We start from the raw sequence: 10,000 nt of genomic DNA on the forward strand, positions 1-10,000 counted from the left end.
GCGGGGCTGTGGCTTGTTGGCAACATCAGGCAGGCAGGCAGGCAGGCAGGCAGGCAGGGCTGGCAGGCTATAATGGAGAGAGAGAGAGAGAGAGGAGGGGAAAAAACAGTAACAATCTCAAAAAAAAAAAAAAAAAAAAAAAAGAACAAAAACGGAGGGAAAACTGCAAACCGCCGAAAGGGGAGTGGCCTCCGCTCGCACTGCATTTGTGACCAGCTGACAAGGCAGTGAGAGAGACAGAGACCACTCACTCCCCTTCATTCTTACTTATTCTGGTTTTTTTTAAAGGAGTGAGCGCTTTTGGCTGCTTTGTTTTATTTATTCACACAGACAGACAGACAGAGACAGACAGACAGACAAATCAACCAACAAATGTAAAAATAAAGTTTTATAATATTATATATATATATATATATATATATATATATATATATATATATATATATATACATACACACACACACACACACACACACACACACACACACACACACACACACACACACACACACATATTACAAATTCATTAAAATAAACAGGCTGATCATACCATACAACCAGCAACAAACTCTTTCTTTTCCACACGTTTAGGAAGGTGCACCGTTCCTGGAGGTACTGCAATACCAGGTCGATGCGTGGGGCGAACGGGGCAAGCCCCTGTTTCGCCTCCCTGTTCTAAAAATCCATTTAATATGAAGTCCTCATATAGAGGACGTATCAGATATTAAACTGATAAGAACAGATACTACACTTGATCTTAGCCAAAAGGCCGAGAAGCGATAACCTGAAATGGGCGCTGGCCTGGGCGCCGGCCTCGCCGGCACAGGCCTCCCCTCCGCGGAGACAGCGCCCTTCCTTCCTTCCAGCCGTACGTACGCTCACCCTTCCCTTCGTGCCACGCCCACCCCTACGTTTATACACATTCTCATTGTACAGATTGTTGCGGCCCTGCCCGGAGGCAGAGCGCTCCAAAAAATCAATTTGACTCTTTGACGTTCCCCTCCACGGAAATCTTTAGTAAAAGGCGAAAGATTTGTGCGTGAATGAAGAGAAACCCGAGCTATAGCCATGTAGGCTCAGGCGTCCCGCTACGCCAACCTAAAGCCTAGCTCGTTTGTTCGCGGTAACAAGGGAGGAGCCTGCGGGGCTGTGGCTTGTTGGCAACATCAGGCAGGCAGGCAGGCAGGCAGGCAGGCAGGGCTGGCAGGCTATAATGGAGAGAGAGAGAGAGAGAGGAGGGGAAAAAACAGTAACAATCTCAAAAAAAAAAAAAAAAAAAAAAAGAACAAAAACGGAGGGAAAACTGCAAACCGCCGAAAGGGGAGTGGCCTCCGCTCGCACTGCATTTGTGACCAGCTGACAAGGCAGTGAGAGAGACAGAGACCACTCACTCCCCTTCATTCTTACTTATTCTGGTTTTTTTTAAAGGAGTGAGCGCTTTTGGCTGCTTTGTTTTATTTATTCACACAGACAGACAGACAGAGACAGACAGACAGACAAATCAACCAACAAATGTAAAAATAAAGTTTTATAATATTATATATATATATATATATATATATATATATATATATATATATATATATATACATACACACACACACACACACACACACACACACACACACACACACACACACACACACACACACATATTACAAATTCATTAAAATAAACAGGCTGATCATACCATACAACCAGCAACAAACTCTTTCTTTTCCACACGTTTAGGAAGGTGCACCGTTCCTGGAGGTACTGCAATACCAGGTCGATGCGTGGGGCGAACGGGGCAAGCCCCTGTTTCGCCTCCCTGTTCTAAAAATCCATTTAATATGAAGTCCTCATATAGAGGACGTATCAGATATTAAACTGATAAGAACAGATTTTTTGAGTTGACGTGGTTTATTGACTCTTAAACATTCTGTACATCACATTTAACATGTAAAGAATACATTCCATCATGTATGTTCCTGTATACATCCTGTATAAGCATGCATTTAGTCTTTTCCCCCAGGGTTCGAGAGGAGGTAGGACGGCCCAGACGGATGACATCATCATCTTTTTCATGTACACATGGCCACCACAAACATGGAAGCAGGGCCTTGATCGCCTCTCAGCCTGCTGTATACACACTTTGATACATAAAAGGACTTGACCAGATGAATTAATAATATAAATAAAATAAATAAATACATAAATGAGTGAGTAAATAAAACCATGAACAATAAAACATCTATTAAAACATACTGTCCGTGTCTTCTTTTAAAACCATCAACTCTTTATGGTCACACTAGAGTAGAAAAAAAACACTGGTAAAACCATCCCATAACAAAACAAAAGTCATCAGCCGTACACTTTAAAAGATATCACATAAAAACCCAGTAAGGCCCATAAGACATACAAGAATGACTCATGAGGCCATAACCCAAGGCCAGTCCTTCTCACTAACATAACCTATTCAGCGTGTCAAAAAGTCTCTGTTCATCAAGTCCCCAATTTGAGCTGCGCTGAATAGCGAGGAAGTGGCGGGGGAAGGCCCGGGGCCCTGATCAGCTGGTGCACACACACCCCCCTCTGCGCCCAGCGGAGATCCTCCCCCAGCCTGCTGTCCCCGCTCAGGTGCCATTTCCCCTCCGGGGGCGTCGGCAGGAGCCCCGGCTGGTGGTGGCGGGGACCCCCCTGCGTGAGGCCTCGGCCCCCTCCTCCAAATGTCGACGCCCGGTGACCCCTGCAGCGACGATGTTGCCAGCGTTTGCATAGCGTGCAGGGGCACCGTCACGCGCTTCCCCACCAGCAGGTTGCGGGAGGTCCACAAGGCGTCTTTAACACTGTTTAGGGTGAGCCAGAGTGTTGCAAATTCCTTTGCTGGCAACGTGTCTACCCCCTGACCCACCCCGCTTATCGCTAGCCGATAATCTCGTGCGTGGACCTCCCCTGCTGGTAGGCTTGGGCATTTCAGGGGGCCGACCGTGGCCCACAGGTCCCTCGCCACTCTGCACTCCCAGAGTGCATGCCTCACAGTCTCTGGTACGCCACACCTTGGCTGCGGGCACACCGCGGTTGCCGCCATGCCCCGGGAGTGCATCACCGCCCGGACCGGGAGAACCTCATGAGCTGCAAGCCAGGACAGGTCTTTTTGTCTGTTCGGCAAGGAAGGGTGTGCTGCGTTCCTCCACACCCTCTGGGCCTCCCGCCGCGTGAGCCCTGGTATAGGGGTTACCTCCTCCTGATCCTGCACAGAAGCCATAATCAACTTTGCATTGCTTAAAATCTTCACACCCACCCCTTCTATAGAATATTTCTTTAAAAACTTTTTTATAAAAACATGCTCGGGGGATAAGGTAAAAGCCACTGGGGTTTTCAGGTCCAGTTTGACAAGGCCCAGACTCCTCAAATAGGACCCTGTCCAGAAACGCGTCGTCACGGCTGCTTTGGACCTCTTCTGTCCCGTCATCAAGGCCAGTCGGACATGAAGTGCCACGAACTGGCTGCCCAAGAACAGGTAAGGATCAGGGAGGCCTTTCCCTCCATTCTCCTTCCTCTTTTTCACCACCTCACGTCTGAGCCTCTCCCACTTGGTTCCCCAAAGGAAGTAGAAGATGGCGCGATCCAGCCCTAAAAGAAAGTGTCTTGGGGGACTAAAAACAGAACAGGTCAATAAAAGCAAAGGGAAAATCACTGCTTTTGTTATTAAGATTTTACCTTCCAATGTCAGTTTCCTCAGTCCCCAAAACCCCAACTTTTTCCTGACTTTCCCTAAGAGGTCAGTCCAGTTTGTCTTCCCAGTCCCATCTTTATCAAAACGTACCCCTAAAATTTTAAAAGCTGGATTCCTAAGATTTACATCTAGTCCACATTCGCCTTCCCTCCATGGGCCAAAAAGTTGGGCCTCTGATTTTTCTCTATTCAACCGTGCACCAGCCGCCCTTCCATACCAGTCAGTGAGGTCTAAAACTCGCTTAGCTGATAAAACATCTCTGCATAAAATAGTCACGTCATCCATGTAGAGTTGGCATGTAACTGTCAGTCCGCCAGGTAGGTCTAGTCCTTTGATCCATTTATCCCTTCTCAAAATCTCTGCTAACGGTTCTATCCCAGCTACGAACAACAGGGGGGATAAAGGACAACCCTGCCGTACCCCTGAGCATATATTTACTGCTTTTGTTAGATGCCCATTTACAAGAATTCTGCTAGTGATGTCCCTGTATAGCAGACCCACCCATTTTAAAAACCTCCCCGGAAAACCCATCTTTTGCAGTACCTCAAAGAGGTACTGGTGCGAGACCCGATCAAAGGCTTTTTCGAAATCTAAATTTAGTACTAATAGCCGCATTTTCCTGTCTCTCGCATAACAGATGGAGTCCCGGATCAGTATGAGGTTGTCCGTGATCCTTCGCCCTGGAACCGCGCAGGCTTGATCCGGGTGGATCACGTCCGCTAAAACTGTCGACATTCTGAGTGCTAAAATTTTACTAAAAACTTTACAGTCACAGTTTAAAAGCGTAATTGGGCGCCAATTTTTAATGTCAGTCTTGTCCCCTTTTTTAAAAAGCAAGGACACTATCCCTACTCTAAAACTGTCAGGCATTTTCTCTAGGTGTACAAACTCATTAAAAACCTTTAATAAATCTTCTGCTAAAAGGTTCCAAAAGGTCATATAGAACTCTACAGGGAGACCATCTTCCCCTGGGGCTTTCCTTGTTTTGAACCCTTTTAGACTCTGGTCCAGCTCTTCCCTTGAAAAATCCCCTTCCAACCCTCCAGGATTTTGTATTTTTTTCCCCAGAAACTCTACTACTTCCCTCATTACTCCCTCCTGAATATCTTTTTTCCCATATAAGTGAGTGTAAAATTCTTCCACCACTTCACAGATCTCTTCATTTTTACTTACCTTATTTCCCCCTTTATTCAGTTCAGTGATACCCCCACTCTTAGACATTATCTTTTTAAAAAAATATCTGGTACATTTCTCCCCTTCTTCTAGCTCCCTCTCTTTACATCTCACCATCACACCTTTGCTTCTTTTTTCCCATAAGGCCGCCATTTCTTTTTTAACTTCTTTTATTTCTTCTACAAAGTCCAAACCTTGATTTACCAAATTAAAATACCGTTGTAATCTTTTTTGCAGCCCCACCATCTGTCTATTTTGTTTTTTCTTTTTCTCTCTCCCTACCTTTTTAAAAAACGTCTGAGTCCTGCCCTTCACCATTTCCCACCATTGTGCGTGTGTGTCATACAAGTCCTGGAGGGTCTGCCAGAGGCCATACTGCTCCCCATAGGCTTCCACTACCTCCGCATCCTCCAATAAGGAGCAGTTCAGCCTCCAGAGCCCTCCCCCTATCGTCACACCAGTGGCGAGAGACATAGTGCAAGTTAACATTAGGTGATCAGAAAAAAACACAGGAGACAATGTCGCATCCGTGGGCGGGCAATCTCTAGTAAAAACATAATCAATCCGGGAGGCTCTGGTGCAATCACTACTAAACCAAGTGAAGCCCTCCTCCCTTGGATGCATTTTCTTAAAACAGTCCACTAGGCTAAAATCACTCACCAATTCTTTTAGTTTCCCTGATGAAATATCTAATTTAAAACAGTCATCTGCCTTTTTCCTGTCTTTCTTTGATAAAACACAATTAAAATCCCCTCCCACAATTAGTGGGATCCTCCCCGTCATGTGAGGCTGCAAATCTTCCAAAAGTCCCACCCTCTCAGTTTTATCATTAAAACCATATACATTTAAAACCCTAAAATCCTTCCCATAAAATGTCAGGTCAGCTAAAAGGGCCCGCCCATCTTTCACCACCGTGTAACCCTTCACCTGTATCCCTGTATTTCGTATTAAAATTGCCACACCATCCGACTTGTTATTATTTGAACCACTCCAAACTGAATTTCCTCCATCCCATTTGTCCTCCCATGTTTTATATGACTTTAAAAAGGGTAAAGAACATTCCTGTAATAAAAACACATCTGCCAATTCTCCCTTTAAAAATCCTAAAACACTTTCAGCACGTAGTGGAGATCTAACACTTCTAACATTTATTGTAGCTATACTGATGGACATAATAAATAATGATAAAAGGGGACTAAGCCATAAAACCAGCATTAAAGGGAATTTAAAAGTGCTCATACCTTCAGAACTTTTTTTACCTCTATACCACTCTTTATTCGTATTACATGTAATCATGTTTCTCCTCCAAGCTCCACCGATATCGCCTCTTCCTTGATCTTCCTTCCTTTCTTCCATTGTCTCTCCCGTTTTTGTCCTCTTTGTGTCGCCGGCTGTTCCGCCTCCCTTTCCTCCTCCATTTGTATTTCCACCTCCTCCTGGTGGTTGTCCTTTTGGGGTGTGGACCTAAGTTTAAAATGTAGAAAAGAGATTTCGTTTGGCGATCCCCCTGGCCATGATCTGGAGGATGATTCCGCCGACCCCCCTCCTTCCTCCTCCGCCCTGGTCTTCTTCTCCCGTTGGTCGTTCAGGGGAGACTCCGCTGTCCTCTTGGCCACCTGTGCACACGGTAATTCCTCTCCCTCCCCACTATCCTCTTCCTCCCCCTCCATCGTAATTAAACTGCTCCCTGTTTCCCCTGAATCAAAAAAAACCCTGCTCAATTTCATTGTTATCCCCTTCCCCCTTTTCTGTCTCCTCCCTATTCTCAATGATTCTATCCTCCCTTCCCACTTCTTCCTGCCCTGTTTCTTGCATCTGTTCTCTTCCTTCTTTGTCTCCTGTAACTATTTCACCCGTAATCACCTCGCTGGCCCCCTGGTCTGCCCCCTGCTGGGGAGGCTGTGGGTTGCTCACCACACCACTCGGCCCCGCCTCCGGCTCCTCCTCCACTTCCTGCTCCTTCTCCCCAGCCATTTTGTCCTCTGCAGCACCATGCTTGGCGGCCATCTTAGATTTTTTTAGTTTGTTGGCAAATGATTCTGGGCAATCTCTGAAGAGGTGGTTAAAATCCCCACAGAGGTTGCACCTTCTGCCATTTGGGCATTCCTCAAAGGTGTGCCCAATTTCTCTACATTTACCACAAAAACTCTTATCACATGCTTCTGCCAAATGTCCCATATCACCACACTTCCTACAAGCTTTTGGCATATTTTGATAAAAGATGTACCCTCTGTTTTCGCCCAGTACTATTGTCTGTGGCAAATGTTTTAAACCCATGTAACTATGTTCCTCTTCCCACTGTTTAACTGGTATCCGCCAAGCACAAGTCCAAATACCGTCTTCATCAAACACTTTTACTGCATCTCCCATTACAGTACAATACCTCCTTAGCCAAGCACAAATGTCTTCAGGACATACCGTTTCATTAAACATTCTTACTATTACTGTCTTCCTAGTGTAGTCTGTCAGTTTTTCCACATTGAAAATTCTAAACTGTTCTTGTACCTTTTGTAGTCTAACCCAGAAATCGTTTAATAAGGGAGCCGAGCAAAAGCTCACATCGAACCCCTTGTTTTGTGGCAAAGCAATAATACAATTAAATGCTGTTGGAGTAAAACCCAAAATTTTCTGCATGTATTTCCTAGAAAAATCCAGTCTTGACATGGTCACTTTTTCCTCTCCCCTAGTTTTTAAGTAGAAACGCACGCTGTGGTGCCTCCCCATGCCGGCACGAGCAGCCGACATGATGGAGGCACCCACAGCTATCTACTTTTTAAAACTAAGCTAAGATAATAGGTGTAAAAGTGTTAAAAAGCGCTTACCTTGTAAAATCCCAGGAAAGTCCTGTAATAAAAACAGAGGTGTGTGTGTGTGTGTGTGTGTGTGTGTGTGTGTGTGTGTGTGTGTGTATGTATATATATATATATATATATATATATATATATATATATATATAATATTATAAAACTTTATTTTTACATTTGTTGGTTGATTTGTCTGTCTGTCTGTCTCTGTCTGTCTGTCTGTGTGAATAAGATAAGAACAGATACTACACTTGATCTTAGCCAAAAGGCCGAGAAGCGATAACCTGAAATGGGCGCTGGCCTGGGCGCCGGCCTCGCCGGCACAGGCCTCCCCTCCGCGGAGACAGCGCCCTTCCTTCCTTCCAGCCGTACGTACGCTCACCCTTCCCTTCGTGCCACGCCCACCCCTACGTTTATACACATTCTCATTGTACAGATTGTTGCGGCCCTGCCCGGAGGCAGAGCGCTCCAAAAAATCAATTTGACTCTTTGACGTTCCCCTCCACGGAAATCTTTAGTAAAAGGCGAAAGATTTGTGCGTGAATGAAGAGAAACCCGAGCTATAGCCATGTAGGCTCAGGCGTCCCGCTACGCCAACCTAAAGCCTAGCTCGTTTGTTCGCGGTAACAAGGGAGGAGCCTGCGGGGCTGTGGCTTGTTGGCAACATCAGGCAGGCAGGCAGGCAGGCAGGCAGGCAGGGCTGGCAGGCTATAATGGAGAGAGAGAGAGAGAGAGGAGGGGAAAAAACAGTAACAATCTCAAAAAAAAAAAAAAAAAAAAAAAAGAACAAAAACGGAGGGAAAACTGCAAACCGCCGAAAGGGGAGTGGCCTCCGCTCGCACTGCATTTGTGACCAGCTGACAAGGCAGTGAGAGAGACAGAGACCACTCACTCCCCTTCATTCTTACTTATTCTGGTTTTTTTTAAAGGAGTGAGCGCTTTTGGCTGCTTTGTTTTATTTATTCACACAGACAGACAGACAGAGACAGACAGACAGACAAATCAACCAACAAATGTAAAAATAAAGTTTTATAATATTATATATATATATATATATATATATATATATATATATATATATATATATATACATACACACACACACACACACACACACACACACACACACACACACACACACACACACACATATTACAAATTCATTAAAATAAACAGGCTGATCATACCATACAACCAGCAACAAACTCTTTCTTTTCCACACGTTTAGGAAGGTGCACCGTTCCTGGAGGTACTGCAATACCAGGTCGATGCGTGGGGCGAACGGGGCAAGCCCCTGTTTCGCCTCCCTGTTCTAAAAATCCATTTAATATGAAGTCCTCATATAGAGGACGTATCAGATATTAAACTGATAAGAACAGATACTACACTTGATCTTAGCCAAAAGGCCGAGAAGCGATAACCTGAAATGGGCGCTGGCCTGGGCGCCGGCCTCGCCGGCACAGGCCTCCCCTCCGCGGAGACAGCGCCCTTCCTTCCTTCCAGCCGTACGTACGCTCACCCTTCCCTTCGTGCCACGCCCACCCCTACGTTTATACACATTCTCATTGTACAGATTGTTGCGGCCCTGCCCGGAGGCAGAGCGCTCCAAAAAATCAATTTGACTCTTTGACGTTCCCCTCCACGGAAATCTTTAGTAAAAGGCGAAAGATTTGTGCGTGAATGAAGAGAAACCCGAGCTATAGCCATGTAGGCTCAGGCGTCCCGCTACGCCAACCTAAAGCCTAGCTCGTTTGTTCGCGGTAACAAGGGAGGAGCCTGCGGGGCTGTGGCTTGTTGGCAACATCAGGCAGGCAGGCAGGCAGGCAGGCAGGCAGGGCTGGCAGGCTATAATGGAGAGAGAGAGAGAGAGAGGAGGGGAAAAAACAGTAACAATCTCAAAAAAAAAAAAAAAAAAAAAAAAAAAAAAAAGAACAAAAACGGAGGGAAAACTGCAAACCGCCGAAAGGGGAGTGGCCTCCGCTCGCACTGCATTTGTGACCAGCTGACAAGGCAGTGAGAGAGACAGAGACCACTCACTCCCCTTCATTCTTACTTATTCTGGTTTTTTTTAAAGGAGTGAGCGCTTTTGGCTGCTTTGTTTTATTTATTCACACAGACAGACAGACAGAGACAGACAGACAGACAAATCAACCAACAAATGTAAAAATAAAGTTTTATAATATTATATATATATATATATATATATATATATATATATATATATATATATATATACATACACACACACACACACACACACACACACACACACACACACACACACACACACACACACACACACACA

The 10,000-nt window shown here is 45.3% G+C and overlaps 5 non-coding genes and 2 pseudogenes across 5 annotated transcripts; all 7 read right to left on the reverse strand.

Annotated features, from left to right (window-relative positions):
* Positions 1–590: 590 nt before the first annotated feature.
* On the reverse strand, positions 591–781 carry LOC143499836 (U2 spliceosomal RNA). The gene has a single exon (XR_013126437.1). It is a non-coding gene; the product is annotated as a U2 spliceosomal RNA (small nuclear RNA).
* Positions 782–944: 163 nt separating this feature from the next.
* On the reverse strand, positions 945–1,063 carry LOC143499967 (U5 spliceosomal RNA). The gene has a single exon (XR_013126503.1). It is a non-coding gene; the product is annotated as a U5 spliceosomal RNA (small nuclear RNA).
* Positions 1,064–1,730: 667 nt separating this feature from the next.
* On the reverse strand, positions 1,731–1,904 carry LOC143499855 (U2 spliceosomal RNA; annotated as a pseudogene).
* A 5,893-nt stretch (positions 1,905–7,797) lies between these two features.
* Positions 7,798–7,976, reverse strand: LOC143499910 (U2 spliceosomal RNA; annotated as a pseudogene).
* A 163-nt stretch (positions 7,977–8,139) lies between these two features.
* Positions 8,140–8,258, reverse strand: LOC143499968 (U5 spliceosomal RNA). The gene has a single exon (XR_013126504.1). It is a non-coding gene; the product is annotated as a U5 spliceosomal RNA (small nuclear RNA).
* A 664-nt stretch (positions 8,259–8,922) lies between these two features.
* LOC143499848 (U2 spliceosomal RNA) lies at positions 8,923–9,113 on the reverse strand. Its single transcript, XR_013126443.1, has one exon. It is a non-coding gene; the product is annotated as a U2 spliceosomal RNA (small nuclear RNA).
* Positions 9,114–9,276: 163 nt separating this feature from the next.
* Positions 9,277–9,395, reverse strand: LOC143499969 (U5 spliceosomal RNA). The gene has a single exon (XR_013126505.1). It is a non-coding gene; the product is annotated as a U5 spliceosomal RNA (small nuclear RNA).
* Positions 9,396–10,000: the final 605 nt, after the last annotated feature.

The sequence above is a fragment of the Brachyhypopomus gauderio genome, unplaced genomic scaffold (assembly GCF_052324685.1).
Source record: "Brachyhypopomus gauderio isolate BG-103 unplaced genomic scaffold, BGAUD_0.2 sc136, whole genome shotgun sequence".
Taxonomy (NCBI): domain Eukaryota; kingdom Metazoa; phylum Chordata; class Actinopteri; order Gymnotiformes; family Hypopomidae; genus Brachyhypopomus; species Brachyhypopomus gauderio.